Source organism: Sceloporus occidentalis, unplaced genomic scaffold, assembly GCF_023333645.1.
Source record: "Sceloporus occidentalis isolate IW3139 unplaced genomic scaffold, rSceOcc1.0.p SCAF_6, whole genome shotgun sequence".
Lineage (NCBI taxonomy): Eukaryota > Metazoa > Chordata > Lepidosauria > Squamata > Phrynosomatidae > Sceloporus > Sceloporus occidentalis.
The window spans coordinates 136,197,739-136,224,015 of NW_028316986.1; the positions used below are offsets into that span (position 1 = coordinate 136,197,739).

Sequence of the window (26,277 nt, forward strand, 5' to 3'; positions counted from 1 at the left end):
CCTCTTACAGCAGGAGTCTGAAAGGTGGCTTTCCTTTGTATCACAAGCAATATATTCTATTTAACAGAAATTGATTTTAAAATAAAAATTCAAATACTCTGGCTTATGATAATTTTTTATCCCTTTTGATAGAAACAGATGGTTAAAATCTAAATAAATCAAACAGATGTAATGAAAATGTTGAATTATTTTTTAAAAAAAAAATATAAAAGTGCATCAAAAAGTTCAAACGTTGTAGTTTCTATCTGTTAGTAAGATGTATGTGCCATATACACGTCTCAATATCTTATCATTTAAACATAAATCTAATCCTTCCTACCTTTGAAACACTAGGAGATGCACCAATTCTTTATAAAGACATAAGAAGAGAAGAGAAGAGAAGAGAAGAGAAGAGAAGAGAAGGAGAAATTAGATTACATCTTCCCATTCTTTACTGAATACTGTATTTATTGTTCTAGTCTTAACTAAAAGAATATTTTAAATTAATTTAAAAAGCTGAGTAAGCACAGTTTGTTACACTTGTATGTTCCTTCCATCCCGTTGCATCCCTCGTCTACTCTATATGTGACTACCCCTTGTGTGTGCATTGATAAAACAGCCAAAAAACATTTTTCATGTGACCGTATTAATACTGTATCAAGCTTCTTTCTCTATCCCAGTTCATTTTAGTGATGAATTGTTACACATTTTAGAACTCCACACAAAACTAATCTTGTCATAACAATGCATATTTGGAGAAGTAGTGTTTTATGAGTCAATGAAACATATACATCCATCATTAAGAACATTGGACACCATTCCCTGCTTAAGCAGTACTAATTGGCGTTTAGGCTAAACACATGAGGCTGGGGTGCATGCTAGTTGGCATTGCCCTATGTGGAGGCTTTGTCGAGGAGTGTAATAGTTTAGGGTCCAGAATCCAAGAGAAGCTTAAAAGATAACTTCATTTTAATAGTCTGTAAGACCTTCTTCTAAGACCTCTTATTACCTGGTCATCATATATCTTTAGGGCAAGTTCTGAAATTGCAAGATCCTTAATATTAAGGGAGTGTCACTAAATTATAAAGCCTTACATTACCTTACAATACACTGGTTCCCATACAGACAACTAGCAGAGAATTTTAAAAAGGATATGAAAATTTACAGACTAGAAATGGAGACAAAAGAATTAGAAAAAATATTATTAGCAGGAGATAAACATATGATAATCAAAATCTATAAATTCCTGCTAGATTATGAGCTGAAAGAAAAAACAATTAAAAACATATAATAAAATGGATGCAAAATATAGGAAATCCAATACCATTGGAAAGTTTGGAAAGAGTATAACAAAATGTAATAACCTGAAATAAAATTACTATAAGGGATTCTTCAGATGGTATATGGCACTAAGCAACTAGCTAAGATACAGAAGAACAACAACAATTCCTGCTGAAGCTGTAAAGAAAGACTTAGGACATTATGTCATATGTGGTGGCAGTGCAAAGTGACAAAGAAATTTGGAAAAATATGCACAAAAATACCACAGAAACTCTACCTAAGAAGATACCTTTAAGATCTGAAATTTTCTTATTGAATATTACAGATGTTATAAGAGAGAAGCTAAATCAAGAAATAAGCCTAAATCAAGAAATACAGTAAGCGTAATATTATATATGATTGTGGCAGCGAGAATGACTTACCCAAAATATTGGAAAGAAAAAACTGTGCCTATGATGGAAGAATGGTTTCTAAAGGTAAGTGATTTAGCTCTAATGGATAAACTAACAATGTATATTAATGAGAAATCAATCCAACAGTATGAAAAACAATGGAAGAAAATAACAGTTATGGAAGTAGAATTAATCATTGATAGGAATTTGTTTAAAAAAATGACTAAGAAGGAACAACGAAGGGGAGAGGACAGAAGTGTATTAAAGAAATGAAACCCTACCAAACAAATGCTAGGAGAATGAATTTAATGGAGTTACTCTAACTAGTATAAGAAAAAGAAGTAATAATTCCTGTATTGTATTATTAGGATGTCAATTAGGAATGTGGAGTGAATGTTTAAACAGGGGGGAAGGATTTAAACAGGGGAGAAGGATTGGGAGGGAAGTAAATAGCGGTATGAAAGAAGCGAGGGTTGCTTGTGAGTTATGTTTGTGGTTTGTAATTACTGAAAAATTAAAAATCAATTTAAAAAGAGAGAGGAAAGCTGCTTCCACATATTATCCAAATATACCAATTTGGCAGGGACAGTCCCAATTCATTTTTTTAGTTTTTCAGTTGTTTTAAAATAGCCAACTTTCTTGCTCCTCCTCCCACTTTTGTACTGGCTTACTTTCATTGGAGCCAATCGAGTTCAAAGTGTGAAAGTAGTTTGCATTCAATAGTAGAGGAGGAGAAGAAGAGATGGAATCTTGCTCTTACCAGAAGAAGGCTTAGTTAAAAGCAAAAATCAAAGTGCTGCAATCTCTCCTAGTTTGTATTTTCTTCTTCATTTATAACTTGTGCCCATGTGACCAAACTCTGATGTTGCTTGGCCAGAAGTGTCCTGGTTTTAATCTGTAAAGTGTTGGAGCGTATGCTTATATTTGACTCTGCACAGTTTTGAATATTTTCCAGTATTCAAAGTGCCATGCATATCCTACACAGGTATAGGAGGTTCTCCCATTCAAAACATTGCCTTCTATGTATGGTTCAAATGTATGAGTAGGTAACAGCAACGCTGGTCAGTTCCTCACACATTTGGTCTACACAGTTTAGTAATATCTGAATAAACCTTAAGAAAACCTTGCTTCTTCACTCACATATTCAAGTCACATCAAGACTGCTTGGTGGTGGGGATGGGAAGAAAACCACAAGAACTGAAAGAACCTAAAGCAACCCATCTAAATGCACCACACACTGGACAAGATTTGAGCATAACATGAAAGAATAGACAATCCTATTTCCCCCCATGTGCTAAGTACGGTCAGGTTTGGAATAAGGATTTTCACAGGCATCACTAAGGACAAATTTCAGCTTCTTGTTAAACTTCTTTTCCTACTGAAATGCCATTTATTACACTCAAGGCATTAATAGTAAGGCTTAACTATTTAGTTTCACATTTAAAAGCTAGTGCACACATCCATGTTTATTACTTGATGACTTCAGGATCTGGCTATGGCTTGCATAGGTAAAGAGACCAGAATAGTTAGATGTTTGCATTAATGGACTTCTTATAGCTTTTCACACAAACTCCTCCTCCTCCTCCTCCTATTTATTTATATCCTTGCCCAAAAATCCCACAAAAACAAGAAAAATGTATCATTCCTTGATTTTGCAGAAATTGAGAACATAGTCAACCATTGTAGCTCATTCAAGACCCCTATAAGAACTTGGCCTGAGAAACATTTAATATGCACATCATTGGTTGAGTGCCTTATAATCTGATGAGTTATCTCTTGGCAATTCACAAGGAAGACTTGTTATGAAGGCAATATAGCCTCTGCTTTCCCATGTTCATTTCTTATACCACTCCTTTAATGTTAGAATAACAAGAACACATGAGAGAAGCAAATCACTTTGTTTCTTCCTGCATCATTACTCCTTCTGAATGATCTGAGTGTTAAATTAGTCAAAGCCATATGGGATAGAGCCTCAGGGCAGGAGCAGCAGCAACCAGATTGCTCCCACAGTATAATAGGCCTCAATATGCAAACTGTCCCTTGCAAATAACATTCAGATTTATGTCAACCGATAAGGGAGTTCTGTCTGGGATGGTTAATTTGTGGTGGCCATTTCATACATGATGAACGAGCTGAAATTAAATCCTGACAAGATGAGAGTACTGCTGGTTAGCATAATGTCTGGCTTGAGGATTGGAATCCAATCTATTCTTTCAGTCTTGGAGGATTGGTTGACTCCATGGGCTTTCAGTTGAACAAAACCCCAGGGTGCAAATTTGTCCCATTGTTACCACATTGGAACTTTTAAGTGGTCTCTTGGGCAGTTCAGAAGTTAACCATTTTTTTACTGTAGCTCCAGAGGATACATGCCAAGATCCTGTTTGCTGTTTTTAACTATCTTGGCAGAAGAGGAGGAAGATGGTGTGGATGACGTGGTGTGGTGGCAGAGGAAAAGAGGTTGTTGGTGTAGTGAGGGCAAGTGACAGCAGTAAAAGCCATCAGAACAGATTTATCTCCTGACAGAGATGACATTTGCAATCACCATCCATGCTGCTTCACATCTGTTGAAAAAGGAATTATGTCACTGTGGGGGAGACTTGTGCTGGCTTAAGCCATCAACAGGATTCCAGCCACAGATTGCAAAGTCTTCTTTTCTAGTACTATTTGTTCAACAAATTTCAGCAAGCATATTTAGAATAGAAGAAAGAGAGAAATATGCCTAAGGAATAGTTGACTTGGTTCTCACTAAGGTGGTAAACTTGTGCCTATATGATATCATTGTAGACTGTGCATGTGAAAAACTGCATGGTTGGATGTTCCATAATATACAACAAATCCCTCAGACAGAAAATCAGAATGATACAAAGAATATCAGGTTACAACTTTTCTCTTTGTCTTCTAGTTTCCTAAATGCAAAGATTGATTTGATATGATTTCAAATGGAGGAGCAAATGCTATGAGCTCTTTTAGGCCATGCATGGTATGGCCCAGAAGCCCTTTTCACCACCTTAATGGGGTCTATATCTCAGTTTCCATAATTATATGTATTTTACTGTTCCCAGAAGGCCTGGAGTGGCGATTAGTAAATTCATCTCAGGTGACATTGAAAATCATTATATTTCATGCTTCCTTGGAAAAAGATGTCAAAGGGTTGACGATTTCCAGAGAAAGCTAACTTGAAAGAATTTATATTTTAAGATAACACAAGACTTTTCTGCTTTTTCTGCAACAGATTGCCATGTTTACCTCCCCCCACCCCCAAAAAACTCCCTCTAACTTGTAACAGCATTGAGGAAGAAGGGGAGAAAGGGCAAAAAACCCACTCTGGACAGTCCTGAACCTTCTTGTAGGTCATGGTCATTCTTGAAGTTATTCAGAAGTTCCACTTCTCCTTTTTATCCCCACTGGAAGGGAGTCAACGGGTGGCTGCGGGAGTGTTAATTGGTGGTGCCGCATGTAATTTCTGGGCCCTATTTTGCCCCCCCCCCCAAGAATATAATAATAAAATTGTACAGCAACCAGATCCTATAGAGACTCTTCACTGTCTTGTTAATTCTGTACTTGTAAGATGTTGTTTCATAATAGTTTTGTATGGGAGAAAGGAAAGTGTTCAAATGTTTAGATGAGTTTTGGAAAAAAAAATCTGTAAGGGAAGTATCTCTCCACACAATAATAATCACATATTGGGTTCTCTGTAAATTTCCCCATAACTCTTCACTTTGTCTTCTTTCCATTATTTTCTGTGAAGGACAAAGGACATAAGCAGAGTAATACAGTTTTATTGCTGCCTTGACTGTTTGCTTCAGATATGGGCGCGGGGGGCTGTCAGTATGCACACATTTAACTGTCTATCCTTTGCAGGGGAAAGTATCTATATTTATGTAAAATGCCTAATGAAAGAACTCCATTTTTCTTCTTATGAGTTGACAGATTCCCCATTATGTTAGTTGTTACCCTGTCTGAACTTCATAATAATATTCTCAGGTATGTACATTACTCATTACTAGCACATTAGTTTCCAATCAAGAAACTGTTTAAGAATTTCCAGTTAACTCCATGGAGGCGTTAAGGGTACTAATTAATTCTTCAGCTTGGTCATTTATTAGATTAATTAATGATTATTTTCTAAATATTTTCTGAAGACCATCCAAATGATACTAGTACTGATATTGAGATGACTGTATCACTTGCTTTCTGTCCATTTTGGTTTGAAGAAGTCCCATTGGCAATGTAAAGGTTAAAATCATGCTAAAAAGAGTAATTCTAGTGGGTAGCATGGAAAATACATGGGAAATCCTGTTCTTTAAAAGGTCCAAGACAAGCCTGAGTCAGGTAAAGGATGAGTACTGCCCAAGGATATAATCCGGCCCTGTGAGTTTACATCCCTCGCCTAGTGTAGAAATAAAAGACGGTGCACTCATCTCCTGAGGCTGTAGGCTGGAAGTGAAATAAGCAGTGGGGTCTCCACCCCTAGAATCATCCACTGTTGTGGGAGCTGTTGCAGGGTAGTGGAGGCCAAAAGACATGCTCATCCCTCTCCGCTGCTGCAAAACGGGGGGGGGGGGGCAGGGCATGCTCCACCCTCTGCTTTGACACAGCAGCAGAGGTCGTCTTGTGAGGACACTTATGTCACCGCAGCAAAGCCCATTCCTTTGCCACTGTGGTGAGGTTGGGAGTGGTGCAGCAGGAAGAGGGCCAGACCAGGTGTTACTCTGCTTCTGGGGTGTCACCCAGTGTGGGTCGCGCACTCCCCCCTACTGATGCTGCTGGAGACTAATCAATCAGATGCTATCTTTGGGATTGTTGTGGCCAATAAGAGCACTGGAGTTCCTTAGCGGTCTTAGCAGTCTGATGTCCTTACTAACCAAATATATCTGATTGGTTCAATTTACTGACAACTGCATATTTGGGGAAATACTTTGAATTAAAATTATGTACATGTGGTTGCAGGCTTGCATGGCCATTTCTAGGCCTTTCACACACACACACACACACACACACACACACACACACACACCCATAATGCATGCTGTCTGCTTGTAGTGGCTCAGCAAAAATGGTATTGCGGGTAGTGATGAGCTATTGTTAGGTCATCATCAGGTTAAAAAAACAAAATAACATGGGAGCAATAAAAGGAGAGGGGGAGAGCAGTCACAGAACTGAAGGAGTCTCCTGCCAAACAAACATCCTCAAAGCACCTTGTCTCAGGGCTCACTTGAACTGGGTAATAGCTCTGGGGTTTACAAGGTCTTGGCTAGACACATAGTTGTTGAACCAAGTTGTGCTGGCCTGATTTACTGTTTGCTCAATGGAGCTGAATTTTCACTAAACCCAATATCCACTAAGTGCAGAACTCCCCCCTCCCAATAATCAAACTTAGCTATATGAACATTAACATATTACCAGGGAAACTGTATTATTCTGGTCTGCAATTAAATTGAATTGGGACAGAATGTAATTAGCTGTTCTACTAGGAACACTTCAGAGATTAAAATCTGCCTGAAGTAGGGCTCTGTCAACAGCTCTCTGTTTAATTTATTGCTTTTAAAATTGTCAGCAAACTTAGCTCAATAAAATTTACTGCCCTTCCCTTTATCACATTCTGTGTTTGGCCATTTTATATAAAAAGGACTGATTATTCAAAGACAGGTTCTGTCTAGTATAGAGCATAATATGCTTCTCTTTTCTATACTGAAATGTGCTCCCTGTCAAGTATACAGATGTCAAAAGCAGTTGAGTGTGTATGTTGAGTGTGCAAACTATACTGTTGCCCACCTTTTGATGTAAATTCTAAAGCAAATCTCTCTAGGTCTTGATCTCTTGATCCCCAGCCCAACTGCACTGATGCCATGCATTTCTGATCCAACTTGCTTAATCTCCACATTGATTGATTTCTTTTCCGTAATTCTTTCTCTCCATTGAAGTTACTTTGATCATCCAAGTGCTGGGTATTGAGATTCTGCCTCGTTTTAGATCCAATTTACATAAGGCCATCAAGAGCAGGGACACTGCTGAGAAATTCCAAACATGAAATCCAGCACTGCTGAGATCTCAAATGAAGCTTCTATGGCGATAGATTTCTGCCAAAGCACACTGAACTGAGAATGCCACTCTAACCACTCAGCCACTTAATTCTGTGCTTGGCATTCTAGCATTCCATGCTCTGCTTAACATGTAGAGTTATAGAATAATAGAGTTGGAAGAGACCATAAGGGCCATCCAGTCCAACCCCCTGCTGTTCAGGAATACACAATCAAAACACTCATGACAGATGGCCATCCAGCCTCTGTTTATAAACCCACAAAGAAGGAAGTTTTACCGCTCTCTGAGGGAGTGTGTTCCACTGTCGAACAGCTCTTACTGTCGTTCTTCATAATGTTTAGGTGGAATCTCTTTTCCTATAGTTTGAATCCATTGCCCCATATCTTAGTCTCCAGAGCAGCAGAGCTCTCTAAGTATTAGTAGGAGGATCAATAACACATTGTCTAGTGAGTACTTAGACATTGTCTAAGAGTAGAATATTAGTATCCTGAGTATGTTATGATAACAGTTGCACACTGGTGAAATTGTATTACTTGGATCATAGGGCCATTTCACTTTTTATGCACAGACAAAGCCAACCCATGCTTCCATTCAAATCAGAGCTGCCTGAATAAACTTAGATCACAGTCATATATTACATTACTGGTGTATTCCTCTTCCTGCTGAATTATGTAATGTACACAGTGAGTCTTAGTAGATGACTGTACTATACTCTTATAGTGCTGCTATTCCACTTTTACTGCTCTGGCTGCCTCCTATTGCATTCTGAGGCTTGTAGTTCAGTGAGGCCTAAGAGATCACTGGCTGGGAATCCTAAATGCCCCTCCCTCAACTGCAAATCCCAGAATGCAACAGGACCCAACCAGAGCAGTAACAGTAGAATAGCAGCCCTATAAGAGTGTAGTGCAGTAATCACCATAGTCATGGCTGATTCCCCTGCTATGGTATTGCCTTGATTTCTCCTGCAAGCTAAAACAGTTTCTGATTCTAAATGTGTCTGCCCACATTTCCAGTGTGGTTCCAGTTTCCTAAACAAAGAAACATATTCAGAGAATATTCATGTTGCTATTCATGTGAGTATCTCACATACTGCTAATGTTGCATAAAGAACGAATAGTAATAGCATCAGCAGTAATGGCCATTATCACTTGATAGCATAAATTCATGATCCAGCTATTGCAGCGCAGTTATCATGAGCGATTGCTGCTTATATGTCAAGCAATTAGCCTAACACTAGGAAACCATCTGTGAGGCAATTGTCATCTGGTCAAAGGACCACGTGAATTCACCCTTCCTCTTCATCACCCTGCCATATAATCATTCCTAATGATCTGGTGCCAGAAATTAAAGTAAAGTATGCCTTACAGATGTGAAGAATGACTTTTTCTCATTTCACAGGGCGCAGCAAAGTATATGTATCTCTGTTGAATGTGAAATCTTAAGGCATCATTTGTGATCAGAAGACAATCTAAAAACAAAGTAAAAGGTAAAGGTAGAGGTTTCCCCTTGACATGAATGTCTAGCTGTAACCAACTGTAGGGGGCGGTGCTCATCTCTGTTACTAAGCTGAAGAAACAGCTATCTGAAGATTACTCCAGTGATCATGTGGCCAGCATGACTACATTGAACACTGTTGCCTTCACCAAAGTTGTACCTATTTAGCTACTTGCATCTGCATGCTTTCAAACTGCTAGGTTGGCAGAAACTGTGTCTAATCATGAGAACTCACACCATCATGTGGCATTTGGGCCTTGAACTGTCAACCGTCTGACTTTACGATAGTCAGAACTGGCTTCTTAACCACTAAGCCACCACATCCCAAAGAATGGAAAAGGCAAAGAACTCAGTGACAAAACAGTCTTTTAATCAGAGCCATTATTCATGCTCATTTATTCCATTCGAGAATACAAAAATAAAATTTTTGAATATGATTGAGATTAAATATTTTAAAACATTTTTCAATGATTTTTTTTTAAAAAATTGCACAAACAAGCCATCCCCTTTCCTTGCTCTGCAAAGAGAAAGGGGATGGCATGGCTCTTGGTGTATGGACAATGGATCAGGCCAAATCAGACCTGATTGAGCTGTCCACACACCAATAGAACCTCACGTCACTCTGGGTTTCCTGGGAAACACTGGTCTTTCCCCCAACTTTGCTTGTGGTTTGCATATCGGTGGGGCAACAAATTCAACTTTGGTTGTAGCCTAAATTTTAACCCCTCTAAGAGGCTGAACTTATTTTGGGGATAAGATTCAGCAACTTAAAATGTGGACAAAGGGCTCGAACAGACAGGCCAAAATAAAGCTGCTTCGGATCACTTTGGAGATATGCTTTTTAAATGATGTATGCATCCTAAGAAGTTGGTAGCCATGCCAAAGTCATGCTCCAGTCCTAAGGACTGCAGCATAGCTTTGGTGCAGCTTCTCATCTCTTAAGATGCCTGTGTCATTTAAACAGCATACCTCCAAAGTGACCCGAAGCAGCTTTATTTTGGCCTGTCTGTTCGGGCCCTAACTCCAAAAGCAGATTCAGACTTGGAAGTCACCAGCTTCCAAAATAAAATGGAATTTAAAAATAAGCAGATTTCTCTCAGTGTGGAGGCAGATTTGTCATGTATCAGAGTGAGGCAACCTGTTTTATGTGACTGCATGAGTAATGGCAAAAGGGGACAGGAAATTATTTCTTAACAATGCAGTATTTTTATGTGTTGCTCCTGGAAAGCACCATGTAAGCTCTGCTTGGGATAGCAAAATGTCTTGGGTCACTCCAACACTTTGAGTCTCTCTTATCTGGAATTCTGAATTCTGAAATATTTCAAAATCCAAAGTTGCCCACATGGGTGGCTGAGATAGTGCTTTGCCTTTGCTTTCTGATGGTTCAGTGTACACAAACGTAACTTCATTCTCAAAATTATTAAAATATTATGTATAAAATTATCTTCCAACTGTGTGTATAAGGCAGTGGTACTCAAACCTTTTACCATTAGGACTTTACATTTACATGCGGGTGTAGTACATGTTTACCTAGTGTATGTATTTTCATTCACACATTCATGTACATTTATATTTTAATAATTCATAAGGAAATAACCATTTAAATTAGAACAGTTTTATTTAATTAAATTTAATATACACATTTAAAAGTTTGGGAAGAGAAGAAGGGGGGTTCAGGGCCTCCAAGTTTCATGCCCCCCAGGGGTCCCATCGCACAATTTGAGAACTACTGATATAAGGTGGTGGATGATATAAGGCCTCATGATTGTCTCCCATTTTAGACAGTAGCTTTAGTACAGGTTGTACAAAATGTAATTGAATGTCATACTTAGACTTGAGTCTCATCTCTAAGATCTCTCCTTATGTATATACAAATATTCCAAGATCTGAAAAAAAATCTAAAATCCCCAACACTTCTGGTCACAAGAATTTTATATAAGGGAGGCTCAACCTGTACTAAAGCTACAGTCTAAAATGGGAGACAATCATGAGGAAATTGCAACTTTTTCCTCTCTGGTAGTTTTCCTCCATTGAAGATCCTTTCAGGCTGTTTTGGTACAAAGGAGGGCGAAATTTGTTATTCAGCATATGAGGCTAAAAGCAGTTGGAATGGGGAAAGAGCAAATTGGGAAGAAAGTAGCTAAATGAGAAATAAGTTTCCTTTAAAATTTAGCCTCCCAAATTTCCAGCACTGGGCCTTTCTCCACCTGTCTTCTCCTCAGAAGGGGATATGGTTAGTTGAGGTGGCCTGAGTGATCCCTTGGAAGAAGGGAAGAGATTGAGAGAGAGAGATTGTGTGCTGAAATCATCTGCTGCCTTTCTCTCCCTGTGGACCTCTGCCTGACAGACCTCCAGCCCCAGGCCCTTCAATACTGAGACAGCAGATGACCAGCTTCTACCTGTCCATTCTCTAGAAAAGGATATCAGCTGGCTGGTTGAAGTAGCAAGGTGACCACCAGAGGGGGCAGAACAAACACCTCCAGGAGAACAGCTTTGGGGTATACTGAGGGCCTGCCTGGTAGGAGAAATGAGGCTGTTCCATTAACCAAAGCAGTGTTGATTTTTTTAACAACCTTGTCTACCAACAATAAAGATTTCTTACATGGAGAGTGGGGCAGAGACATAAATGTGGAAGCAGACTTGTTAATGTATACAGTTGTATGAAAATATTCAGATGTGACAAAATGGAAATGGTCATTCACTTTGCAGAAGCCTGGAATTGGTTGCAGCTGGGACTCAGAGCAGCAGGTGATGTCCAAGGTCACAGTGTGTGCCAGAAGCACGTAGCAATGTGTAAATATACTGCGTCATCTTTGGATGAGGGAAAGTATTCCAAGATGCTCAAGAACTTGTACAGGAAGGGGCTGGGGCAAAGTGGCCGCATGGCAAATGTGTATATAAGCCCAGATCTCCAATTGTACAGTTTGTGGGGTTTGTAGTTGGTGCATGGTGTTAGTATTGTTTTCGCGTGTGTCTTTGCAACTAAGAATAAACAGTGCCTCTTCTGAGAAAAGCCAGGCTTCGGTGTGCTTTCATCTGGCAGCTGTTTTCCTAGGCAGCTCCAGCAGCCTGCCAGTTGTTTATCTTCACACAGGCTTTCGAGATTACTCTGCACGCTCACGTTAGCATCAACAAGACTGAGATAAGGGTTGGGATCTTGTTGGTGTCTTATGCATGCACAAGTTCCCTTACACGTGCATTTGTACTTTTCAACTGAGATATAATGTTCATACTCAGTTGCAGGTTATAAAAACAGAGTTATATGTATTCATGTCATTCTTTGCCTAGTGTGTAACTGTGTTGTCATGTATGGTTTTGCACTGCACATTGTATATCGATGCACAATGGAACACCAGCACAGTGTGATGTACTTGGAAAAATGGTCTGTGCAATCCAGAAGTCTGTAACAAGGATAGCATAATTCAGCTGAGAAGTAGCACCATGCCATTGTTTAAAGTTAAATTGCAAGCATGCCTTCATTAGATACCTCTTCTGAAAATAACCAAAAGTAAGGTACCATCTTTTTTAAAAAATAGGGAAATTCCATCCTTCCTCTTACTAATCTTCAACAGTATTTCTCTCTACCTGCACCATTACAAATGAGTGGTGGGGAAGATTGGCTAAAAATATTGGGACAGAATTTGTCCAGGATTATTTCATTCTGCATATTTAGAAACCATCTTACTTGCCCTTGGATTAATACATACTCACCCACCCAGACATCTATTTTTTTCTACTTAAGATCTAGGCTGGGCGACGGAAACCAAGATTGTTGGAAAGAAAAATAAGGGCATTGAAAACAAACAACAAAAGTTTGTACTGAGGCTTGGGCTTTTTGTTTGGCAGCAATGTGGGATATTAAATAAATACCTATGGGAACCAGTGCAACAACAACAACAACAACAATGTTTATTTATTTATATCCCACCTCTTCCGTTTGGGGATCAAGGCGGGTAACAACAGAATTTATGCAGTACACAATACAAAAACAATAAAACCCAATTAACAATTGAGTTAAAATTGGCTTTATATGATCTCTGTGTCTTGCAAAGGAGACAATCTGCACTATTATAGCCCCAACTGTGGTCTCTGGACCATCTTCAAAAATTCCCTTCATGTTAACTGTGCTGCTTGTTCAGCCTTACTCATAGGTTACCACCAGTGCCAGGATGATAATGGGCAGACCCATCAGAGAAATTGTGTGGTGACCTGTGCTGTCTGAAATATTTGCAGATCACATGTGTTTTACTTTGCAAAGGATTTAGTCCCAGGTCCCAAATTCTGCTTCCTCTGCTCATTGCGGAGAGCTATCCCACATTGTGATATATTTTAGACAGATTTCAAAGGCTGATATAATAATAACCCTTTTGGCAGGCAGGCATTTTTTTTCCAGGCTTATGACAGCTCATCTGGTGGCATTAGAGAAGTATTAAAATTGCACTATAATTTATGTTATTTCTCTTGCCGCTCTCAAGCTACCACCTCTGTTGCTTTATTCTATTGAACTCCTTCACTCCCTTTCAATCCTGAATGAATAGAGTCTAATGCATCATCTACATAGAAAGAACTACTTTATTTCAACCAGAATAAGGCCACTTTTATCTTCATCCAGGGCCATCTTCCATTAGAAAAACTGGAACTTCTTTATTATTTGCCATAAAGATGGGAAATGAGCTGGAATATCAGTAACTGGAGCCACAAATTAGCAGTTAGGTGGGCTAGCTGATAAGGCAGTCAGAAGATTCCTCAGTGAAAAGAGGATTTCAGTCTTTAGAATGGAAAGCGAAAATCACCTGGAAATGTGTAAAGTCTGTGTGTGTGTGTTGGGGGGGGGGGGATCAAGTAAGGCTTTAGAAGAATCTAAGAGGCAAAACAATTTATCATTTTGAAATTATGTCTGTTTTTGACAAGAGATGTAATTACAGCTGACATTTCTAAGTCTGTTTCTGGTGACATCATTCTTAGTAGAGATTTGATTATTTCTGACAATAATACAAGTGGGTATTTGAAACAATAATACCAAAAAGGCTAACTTCCTAGCCTTTCCATTTTACATCCCCTTTTCAGAATGCCAGAGTTTAATATTTAAACAAAATGTACATTTTTTTAAATCACTAAAACCCATTCTAAAAATCATTAAAAGTGCATCGAATTATAACCGATCATCCTTTAATTACTTTCAGTCAGATTTGCAGCATGAGAATTCTTTTATTACTTTTAAAAAAGAGTTTATGTGGTATGGCCTTTACATGAAAACTTTTTTTAAAAGTAGAGAGCTGGAAGACTTCATTTTAACAAAAGCCTATTTTTCCTTATGAAAAGTCTACAATTTTACATTGGATAGCAGAGTCTGCAAGTGAAGTTTAGGTGGTTTGGGCAATGTGACTGGAAAAATAATTTCCTTTCAGCATGCCAAGAAGGACGGCAAAATGTACATGAGCCAGGATAACAGGGTTATGAGTGGGGGAGGCAGATTCTCATGGGCCTCCATACAAAATCCAATTCACAAAGCCTTCCTTTACATGCCTACTCAGAAGTAAGCTCCACACAATGACTGGTTGAAGTGGGCATAGGAGTGCATGATCCATACAATGTTCATGACTTTAAAAAAATCATATATTCTTCCTTCCCTCCCTCCCTCAGGCTAATTTCAGATCAAAATTATGCAAAGTTCAGAAAAATAAACATTTGCACAATTTTACCCTTTGAAGCAGTTGCAGTGAAGTCCCAATGTCATCAGTATCATAGTGGTTGGGAAATTAGGGCCAACACCCTACATAATTGCAGAACACTTTATAACCTTCATACTGAGCACCAACACAGTGTGATGTATTTGGAAAAAATTGTCAGTGCTCACAGCTTTCATCCTATTCTGCAATGGCAGTGAGCAAAGTAAATCAGCAATAGATACATGCCCTGCAATTATGGAACACATATGAAACCACAACGCCCCATAGGCCAAAAGCAATGGTAGATATCCTAACAAAATGATTGGTGCCAGTGTTGACAAACTGAAATAGAGCTGATCAATGATGGAATGAACACTCAGAGACACAGGTCCAAACTATGAAAATATTTATCTACACAAATGGAGGAAATAGTACAAATAAATGTAAACATAGTAATAATAATCAACAAGAAGAAACATAGTCAAGCATGGGGACCATCACGAATCCCTTCACAAGAAGCTCTCCAGACACTCTGCACTCTTTGCCACTTTAGCTCAGCTTGGGCCACCTTGAAGTCATTCCACATCTACACAGGCAGCCCAAAATCCTTTGGCGAGCCGCATTCGCCCCCTGGGCTGTATGTTACGCAGGCCTGATATATAGCATATCTTTGAAATATTTCATAGACAAAATCTTCTACTGAATTAAAAACACTCAGAAGTGCAGCTGCATTGACTCATAAACCTTCTTGGATTTCATTTCCTGTGATTCACCTGAAGCAATCTTGGATTAAACCCACATTAAATCCCAAATTTTGGAAAGTGAAGTTAAAGCTGCACTAAGACTACTTAAGAAGAATAAATCACCAGGAACATATGACCCACCAGTAGAGCTACTGAAATTTACAGAAAAAGCATTGTCCTTTGTCAGCAGATAGGGAATACAAAACTGAGGCCCTGAGATTGAAAAAAAATATACATCCCTATCCCCAAAAAGAGGGCACAAAAGATTGCAACAACTACAGGACCATTGCACTGATTTCACTCACAACCAAGGTTAGGCTCAATATTCTGCAGTAAAAATGCTGGCCTAGAGAGCGAGGAATTCCAGAGGTACAGGCAAGGCCCTAGGGATCAAATTGCAAACATATGATGGATAATGGTGTGCACCAGAGAATTTCAGAAGAAAACCAGTATGTGTTTTGTAGCAAAGGTTTCACCGCATAGATCACAAAAAAACTAAGAATTAAAGAGCTGGGTGTGCATTGGCGCATTTGATTGGCATGATGCACAATCTGTACTTAGGACAAGAAGCTACAGTTAAAACAGAATGGGGAGAAACAGAGTGGTTCCCAGTTGGAAAGAGAGTTAGGTACAAAACACGCTGCAGAAATAATCTAGTTTGAGATAGCTTTAACTGCCCTGGCTCAGTGCTAGGTAATCTTGGGAATGGTAGAGCTCTCTGGCAGAAAAGGCTAAAGGTCTCACAAAAACTGCAGTTCCCAGAATTCCTTAGCATTGAACCAGGGCAGTTAAAGTAGTCTCAAACTGGACTATTTCTTATATGTGCTTTGGATCTTAGGCAGGGATGCATTTTATCACCCTATTTATTCAATTTATATGCAGAAAATGTCATAGAAAAGGCAAGGCTAGATATGGAAGGAGAAGCCATGAAGATTGGAGGAGGAGTATCAACAACCTAAGATATGCAGATGACACCATAATACTAGCAGAAAATAACAAAGATATGGAACAACTACTAAGGAAAGTCAAAGAAGAAAGTGCAAACAAAGGCAGGTTTAATGTTGAGCATGAAGAAAACTAAAATAATGACCACAGAGGATATTAATAAATTCAATATAGATGATGAGGAAATTAAAATAGGCATTGACCAGAACAGAAGTTACAGTCAAGAAATCAGGAGACTAGGACTGAGAAATGCTGCCATGAAAAGCAAGATCCTAAAGTGGCAAAGATATGCAACTGAACGCTAAAGTGAGAATTGCACATGCCATCATACTTCCCATTACTATGTATGGCTGTTAGAGATAGACGGTGAAGAAAGCTGATAGAAAATCAATTCATTTGAGATGAAGTGCTGGAGAAGAGTTCTGCAGATTCCATGGGTGGCTAATAATATAAACAAATGGTTACAAAAATAAATCAGATCAGAACTTTCCTTAGAAGCCAAGATGACTAAATTGAGTAATTTTGTACTTTTGCCACATCATGAGAAGACATGACTCACTAGAAAAGACAATAATGCTTGGAAAGATAGGGGGCAGTAGAAAGAGAGAAGATCGCACACCAGATCAATAAACAAAGGGTCTCGACAGATCACCCCTAAGGGGCAGCCTGCAGCCATCCCTTTTAGTGCCAGATTGGGGCAGCGGCAACTACATGTCACGGCCCCAATCTCTGCTTTCTGCGGCGCAAAAAGGAGCCACAAAAAGGGTGCCATAGCTGCCCCTGCACAGCCTTTTCACTCTCCTTTGGTGCTGTGTCATGTAGACACAGCACCATGATGCTGCGTGCCGTGTGGAGCAGCGCACAGAATCACGCCTGCCTGGTGGCAGAGTCAGGGCATGCGTCATGTGGACACCGCACCCTGACTCTGCCCCCAGGCCAGCCTTCATGGCTGGTCTGTCGAGCCCCTGAATCAAAGAGGATAAGGCCCTAAAGTCACAGGATCTGAGCAGGTCCATTGAGGATAGGAGAATTGGAGATGTTTTATTCAAAGGGTCACCAGAGGTCTCGGTTGACTTGAGGGCAGTTAACAACAACACCAGCATGGAGGTTGAAGCAGCAAAGTCAGTTCAGTCCAGGTCATACACAGGTTCAAGATAAATCCAGGAAACTGTCCAAATAAAAATTCCAAGAATGACATCAACAAACAGAGCAATGTCTAGAGCATGAACAGGAACACAGGACGCTGATGTTGCTTCTACCAAGAAATCAAGTTGTCAGTAACAGATTCCTGGGGGAGATGCTAGGCTATTTATTGCCTGGCAGACTCCCACAGATGCTGCTTGATTGCTGGGCATTTTAGATACAAACGTGCAGTGTGTCCACCCCTCCTTCTCTCATCGATGCTTGGCCAGGCCCAGCACCACCAGGTCTGCATCTCCAACCATGTCTATGTCAGGTTGTGGCTGCTGGGAGATCTTACTATCTGTCTCTGGCACTGGCAGGTCTCCCTGCCACTCTCTCTCTCCATCAGAGTTAGCACTAAAGCCTTGGAGGCAGGACACAACACAAAGGCACTGAGAGTTTGGACAACTACATAGACATTTTAGAGGTCTCTGCCCCGGATTTGTAAGTGTAAGTATACCCTCCTGAAATCTACTGAAGATTCAGTACATTCCCAGAAACTTACTACAGTCGGCCCTTCTTATACACAGATTTTTTATACACGGATTCAAGCATACACGGTTTGAAAATGTTCCAAAAAAGTATAAATTTACCTTGATGTTCCATTTTTTATTAGGGACACCATTTTGCTATGTCATTATATTTAATGAGACTTGAGCATACACGGATTTTGTTATACACGGGGCATCTTGGAAGCAAACCTCAGTGTATAACAAGGGTCCACTGTAGTTCACATATTGCTGATCACATAGCAACAGCCCTTTCTGGCAATCCTGGGTCCAGACAGAGCCAATCTACCTGCTTCAAAATAATGTATAATAAGAATGTAGGGCTGATATTTGTAACAAAGCAGTATTTATGCCAGAGGTGTGTTTGAAACACTAGTATACAGAGTCTCTTATCTAATTCTGTCTCACATATTGCTGATTCACATAGCAACAACCCTGCCTGGCAATCCTGGGTCCAGACAGAGCCAAGCTACCTGCTTCAAAATAATGCATAATAAGAATGTAGGGCTGATATTTGCAACAAAGCGGTATTTATGCCAGAGGTGTGTTTGAAACACTAGTATACAGAGTCTCTTATCTAGCCCAATAATAGGAAGCATCTATGTATAATTCTTAAATATTTGATTTGGGTTGAATCCCATGGAGACCATAGCATTGAAATGTTAAAACAGTGTGGCATCTCCCTTGTACTCTTATGCTCACTATAACACAGAAATCTGTGATAACTGGTGTATATGGGAGAAAATTGGCTTGAGTAGTATATGTGTAATTCACTTATAAACCCGGCTGCCAAGATGCAACAAAAGACCAGAATACAAAGTAAAGCAGAATAATTATAGGGGGGAGAAATCCTGCTGCCTAAAGTGAGACAAAGCAAAGCCACCTATTAAGTCTCCTATTTCACCATCCACCCACTTCTCCCAAACAAATACCTAGGTCATTAAAATATGCCAGATTGAAGGAGCATGAATGGGACTCAACAAATACCATGAAACATCTTCTGAGGGATATAATGTGAAACACCTCCTACTCACCCAAAAATAAAAGCTGGTGTAGTGTGTGTGTGGCGGTGGTTGGAAAATAGTTGTTAGGAAATCACAACAAAATGTATTGGAAAAGAGGGATGCCAATAGATCAGCCCTCTGGCTGGAATGAAAGGCCTTAAAAACAGTAATTCCACCACCAACAACAACAACCTATAGATACAGGAAAAAGAAATGCCTGGAGATCACCTTTGAAGGCTGTAGAGAACAATTCCTGATTTTTATAGCAAAGTGTAACCAGAATAGATACTAGTTAAAATACTGGATTTCACTTGCCCAAGTCTCAATTCAAATACTTCCTTGGTCAAAAACATATTTGGGCACTGCTGAGCCAATCAGGTTCCAGAAATGTAATACAGTATATATTATGAGATTATCATGAGGCTGTTCAATAACCTCAATATGTTATGGTACAAAGGAACTATGTACACTGGCATGGGGGAGAGTGAGATTAAAATATAATTAAAAACAACATCATAAGGACATGGCATAAGTTAAAAGAACAGTGCAATTAAAAACAAAACAAATTTAACATGATCTACAGCCAACAATAACTGGGTTTTTGTTTGAAGATTATGAACTTTACCGCACAGGGGCTCCATGGAACGGAAGGAGAACAGAACGAAAGGGGCTGGGAACGAGTGGGGGAAGCATTTTACTGCACACAGAAGTACCTCACTTGTTCCGTTCCCTTCCCTTCCATTGCCAATCCATCCCAGAAGACAAGATTTTTGAGAACTGTTCAGAACAGTTCTCAAAAATTGCCTTCTCTGGGACAGATTGGGAACAGAAGGAAAGGGAATGAAATGAGCGAGGGACTTCTGTGTGCAGTAAAATGTGTTCCCCACTCATTCCCCACTCGTTCCCACCCCCTTTTGAACCATTCTCATCCCTTGCCTGGAGCCCTGTATGGTAAGGTCCAAGGTTCCTGGAAACTGTAAACTTGGTTTCCAGTTCTGACCCTCAGAGATTCCCCAGTTATCTAGAACTCCTTGTCACGACACTGTCATCTGGTTGCTTAGAAATCCCTGATTTTCTAGGATATCCTCCACCTTATTCTAAAAGATTGAAATGCCTCTCCTAATGCTCAGTTTCTGCCAGAAAGGGCTTGAAGTCAAAATATGCTTGTATGTTGTCCCATTTCTTCAACCACACTCACTCCTGAACTTGACTCTTGATAACTTTTCTGAAATCTGATTTGGGCATTGGTTAGAAAAAGCTCCCCAGCCTTGTTTTAAGAGAAATGGGGTCTTTTACTGCTTTTGGCTGTGGCTACTGCATTTTGGGAGATGTGTAAACTATGTGCATAGATGACTATTGTTTTGTCCACATCTAACAAACGTCCATCAATTAAACTAGGTGAACATTTCTCCTGGGGGGTCATTATACTCAAGCCTTTCTGGTGCAATGACTTATCCAACCCAAAGCTATAGTCGTGAGTGATCAAGGGAAGCTGAACACAATGATGCCTGCTTCCTTCTTTTCTGTTTCCTCCTCAGGCTTCAGGGTTTCCAAAAAAACATCATTACTTCAATCCTATTTTGACTCTGCTTCAGTCAGCTCACCAGCCTAATTCATTCCCTCCCATTGTGGCTGGATACAGAGCAACCAATTAAGTAGTCAGTAATGAGGAATATGAACAATGAAAATTCAACCTATTACTTTACTTTTTTCTGTCGACTAATTGCTCAGTTATACACAGTACAATACACTACTCAGTGTGTTTATGCATATATTCTATTATAGAAGTTTATCACATCGCGTTCTGAGAACGTTTTTGGAACCCGATTGGAACGGAACACTTTCAAATTACCGCACATTTCTGTCCCCATCGGGTTCCCATCACATTCTACACACCCCTCAAAGCGTTCCATATGTGTTCCTCGGAGGGAACAGATGAGAAAGTGATCCAAGCTTGTGGAAACGTTTTTAAAACGGTCCAAGAAATGTCAGAGTGGTAACGTAATCCGTTCTTACTTCCGTTCCCATGTTCTGCCTTGTTGTGATTGGCTGAACGGACTTCCCTCCCTGCATTCCTCCACATTCCTAGAGCATCATTTTTCTTGCTCTCCCTGGGACTCAGTGAGTAAAAAAAAGTAGAAAAAAGATTAAGCCCCACCATTTGCGAGGTTTATGTGTAGATATCGATAGATTTATGTAGATGTATAGTATTATATATATGTATATGTATAACATTATAAATATATATATATATGTAAAAGTATACATACAATATATATACAATATACATATTTTAAATATGTAATATATACAAAATATATTTATAAATAATATATATGGCTGGTTACAGACCGGCACTTGGGACGTCCGCAGGACATCCCATTTTAAAAAAGGGGCGTCTCTTTTAGACGCCCCTGGCTCTAATATGGACTCTGTCCGTACAATATGGCGCCGGCCGTTCCAGTCGGCCAGCGCCATCTTTACGTATCGGATGTTGTGCATCCGAACGTGTTGCGGTGCTAATGACGTCGCGAGTGCGCCAGCGGCGCCTCTCGACGTCATTAGGGCGCCACAGAAAGAAGCTCCATTTTGGAGCTTCTTTTTTGCTCCGCAAGGGAGCCGCGCAGTGTGGCTGCGACGGCTCCCTTACGGAGCAAACGGCGGCGGCGGCAGACCGCCTCAAAGCGGCGGTCTATAACCCGCCCTTATTACATACAATATATACATATAATATATATATGCATTATATATATATATAATATCAATTTTTGTATATATAGATTGCTGACATTATGTGTGTGTGTGTGTGTGTCTATATGTATGTGTGTATATAAAAAATTTAGGTTGTGTTTGCACAAATATCTCCCTGTAAAAGCCTTTTGTTCTGTGTATGTGGTACTCATGAACAAGAATACACTGTTACAAATATGCATGCGCAAATATTGAAACGTTCTCATACTTATCACGCTTCCTATAAGGACAAATGCGGTAAATTGTATTCCCGTAACGTTCTCGGAACGTTTTACATTTTCGAATGTGATAATATCCGTTCCCATAACGTTACCTCTTGAAACGTTTTGGGAACAGAATAGAAACGTTTCAGGCACTGATGCGATAAATTTATAATCTCAGCAACTGTAACAGTGTGCAGGATGTAATGAGACATTTAATTGTGAACAAAAACAACTAGTTAAGACCGCTTCATTTAAATAAGAGAAAACAACAATGCTTCATTGAAGTACCATTTATTGATATTTTGGGATCTCAAAAGGAATTGTCATTTTTAGATAGATTATGCATCAGTTTAGAGGACAAAGTTAGCATGGATTGGTTATTACCATGTAGTTTATTAGGTGCAACCAACTGTACAGGCAGAAGGAACAACCTGATGAGAAGTCAGAAGTCTTGAGAAATTACTGTCATTGTGCCTGTAACTGAGGTCATGCCTAGAGAGAAGCTTTGATTAATTATCTGTCACTTTCTGTAAACACACATTCCAAACCCCATGAACCTCTACTGCTGCATGAAAATTGCATTAAATAGAAAATGCATCAAATATTTGTTGCTATTGAGGAAAAGAAACCCATGTACTTGGCAGTGTGGAAGAGGGAAAAGTGCAACAAGGAAAAGACAAGCTGAGGGGAAATGATGAGACATATTAAACTATTCATCTTTTTAGTTGTGTGTGATTTTCACGAACCCCTTTTTCTGCCTGTACGTCCCCTCACCAAAAAACCCCACAACTTTTCTCATGCACTGAGATGCGTTACAAACCGCCATATAGGGACGTCCTCAGGACATCCTAGGTTTAAAAAGGGGCATCACTTCTTGATGCCCCCAAGCCTAATACGTCCTGAGGACGTACAAGATGGCGGCGCCCCATCTACATGGGGGCCGCCATGATGGCGTCATGAACTTGCCGCCTCCAAACAAGTTAATTCCCTACACTCACTTGTTTATTTTATGCAGAGTCACACGATCTGATTATGCCATATAGCTATTCCTAATATTGTTTACTGGTTACTAACCTGGAATATCAGTCCCCACACCCTACTACTGGAACTTGTCATACACAACATTGGTTTAATAAAATGATCCTTTTAATAAATATAGAACTGTTTCCCATAAACCAGTCAATGACTACTGATGTCTGACTGGGCTGAATTTTAAATAGAATGAAATCCAGTGGACGTGGTCCAGTGACATCACTGATAGTAGAAGAGGAGGCTGGTAAACTGGGCTAATTCCCCTTTATTCCTGCAGTGCCCCACGTCACCTTCTAGGAGCAGCAGTGAGAGAAAGAAATAGACAAGAAATAATTTAGTGCCTTTGTTTTAAGGTTCCGGGAGACCGCCGAAAAGTGGCGGCCTGCACCCACCCCTTTCCCCACCGGATCAGGGCCTCAGTGGACAGAGCGGCAGCCGCTGAGGCCCCGATCCGCCGCTTTCCAGGCCACGGGGAAGTGGCAAAAGGCCCCTTCCCCGAGGCCTGAAAAGGGGTATCCTTGGGGCTTGAAGCCCCAAGGACACCCTGCGGCGGCGGGGAGGAGGAGAAAGGGGCCGCTTGGCCCCTTTCTCCCTTACGTCGCTGGGCGCAGCTATCTAAAGGCTGTGCCCAGCGACGCAAGACCTGGAAGGAGCTCCGTTTCGGAGCTCCTTCCTGCTCCGACGAAAGGGTGCAGTAAGCACCCTCGCGTGGCACGATGGCGTCACGTGCTACAGTAATTGTTTTAGTTACTTTTAGAGATAACAAGGGGCAACATGACCTTACTATACAGGTGTGTTATGTGTCTCAGGCCAGTTTATTGTATGAGTGCTGGAACTATAATTGTATCTAATAGCTTTACAGGTAACTTTCCAAGCTTTCATTGATGGTCCTGACCTTGCTGTCGTTCCTGGTTTCCCAGTTTCCTCACAACACACCTACCTCCTTGAAGAATATAGTGCTTTACTAAGAGATAATTTGTTCAGCAATGTCAGGGAGGCATGAGAATGAAATGAGCTTTCATTTACAGTCACTCGGAGAAGAGGGCAAATGTAAAATCGAACCGGATCTCTCTCTTTTCAGAAACCTCTTCTCAGCCTGTAAGAACTGGAGGGACTAAGACTCCCATTGAGTAGAACTAGGGCTTTTAACTGATATTGATCTTCAGGAAAACGCTGCACTAGTGTCTAACTGCCGCTCTGTAATATTGTTAAGATCTTCACTGTTTACCCTAGAAAATTGCCTCCTTATCTAACCTTCCCTTGTCTACATGATCTCAAGACCCTTCTTATTAGATGCAGATTGAATATCCTGTCCCTAATGGAAGTCAAAGGATGATATGAAGGCACACTCACTGTAAACAGATGATGTCCACATGGCTGTAGAAAGAAGACTTGTGTCATTTTGTTCCGGAATGTCTTTTCTATCTAGAGTTGAGAACTCAATATTGTGATCCTCTTATTATCCATATTAGAGATGTTAAAGCCCTCCCCAAAAGTGACATTTTTGCTAGCAGGATCTGAATATTATATGTCCTATCGAACAGCTAAGTGTATTAAACTAGCCTCGATGAAGAGAAATAATTTTAATTTGTCTTGTGATAAAATATGTTAGACTTATTCTGTATATAATGATAGGCCTATTTTGCATGTTTATATCATTAACTTGATTATATTATTTAATTTGTGCATGAGTTTATGCTGTTTGTTGTTGTTTTTACGGTGCTTGCAAAAGTCTGATTGGCTAATGCAGAATAAACCTGTTGTAGAGTAAAACTAAACACTTCCAGCATCCTTCATGTGAAAGCAGGCAGCTAGATACCTCTGGAAAGCCTATAAGTAGAACATGAAGGCAACACACACACACATAACACTGATGTTTCCCAACAACAGGCTTTATGAGCCATTTTGGCTCTGATCCTTGATGAAGCCATGGCTGTGGAAGAGCAGTCAAAATGAAGATTGTCAATCAAACTGTTATGTAGAGCACAATACAAACATAGCTTAAAATGGCCTTCCCCATTTTATTCCCAGTTTCTCTTGAAAGACAATATTGTTAATATCATAGTTCTGAACTGAGAAATCACTAGTGAACACATGCATATTATCATAAGGGCAGCGAGAGAGCCATTAACATCCAAATGAACATATGTGGGTAACTAGACCTTTATTCAAAGAACATAGTATTTCAAAAGACATGAATGCAATTTTTGTCTAAAACACTCTCCAAAGAACTATCTCTATATTTTCTACCAATGCTTATCTGCTTAAATGGGTTCCTTGGGAGATCAGCCTTTCACCTGCATGGCAAGAAAGAAAGAAAGAAAGAAAGAAAGAAAGAAAGAAAGAAAGACCTCTCCACCTGAAGACTATTGAATAAGAGGAGCACTTAAGAGGCTTGTGCTGGTTATTTGGGGAAGGTTTCTGCAAATCTTTGGATCTATCCCTTGTGGAGGGTGACATTTGGGTCTCTTTATGGGGGGAAATGATTGCTTCTCTTTTTATCCCCTGTGGCTAAATTATTAAGGATGTGTTTTAACTTTTTTAATGTAATTTTTATACTGCTTTTAGGTTATTGTACCTGTTTTAAATTTTATTGTCATGTGGTTTTTTAAAATGTTTTTATCCGTGAGCCGCCTTGGGTCCCTTCTGGGAGAAAGGCGGCGTACAAAAGAAATAAAAATAAATCTGTGTTTTGTGTATTTTTTAATCTGTTGCACTTTTAGCCTGTCCTGCTACTGTAGAGTTTAAACATCAGTGTATAGAATTATAGAGATCTTGTAGCACCATTGAAACTAAGTGAAAGAAAGAAGTTGGCAGCATGAGCTTTTCTAGACTTCAGTCTACTTCCTCAGATGCATTTGGATTTGGAGTTGCATTCTTCAAATGCATCTGAGGAAGGAGATTTTAGCCTTCTTTCTTTCTGTGAGTCTCAAAGCTGCTACAAGATCTCTCTATTTACTAATCATACAGATGAACACAGCTATATCTTTGAATTATAGAACTGGAGTGGTGTGTGTGTGTGTGTTGTGTATGGTTTTTTGTTATTAATCT

At 39.8% G+C, this 26,277-nt stretch overlaps 1 protein-coding gene across 1 annotated transcript in view; it reads left to right on the top strand.

The window, feature by feature from the left end:
* LOC149311431 (galectin-1-like) overlaps window positions 1-26,277 on the top strand; it is a 155,744-nt gene that overhangs the window by 123,839 nt on the left and 5,628 nt on the right. The gene's annotated exons all lie outside the window — the stretch shown is intronic.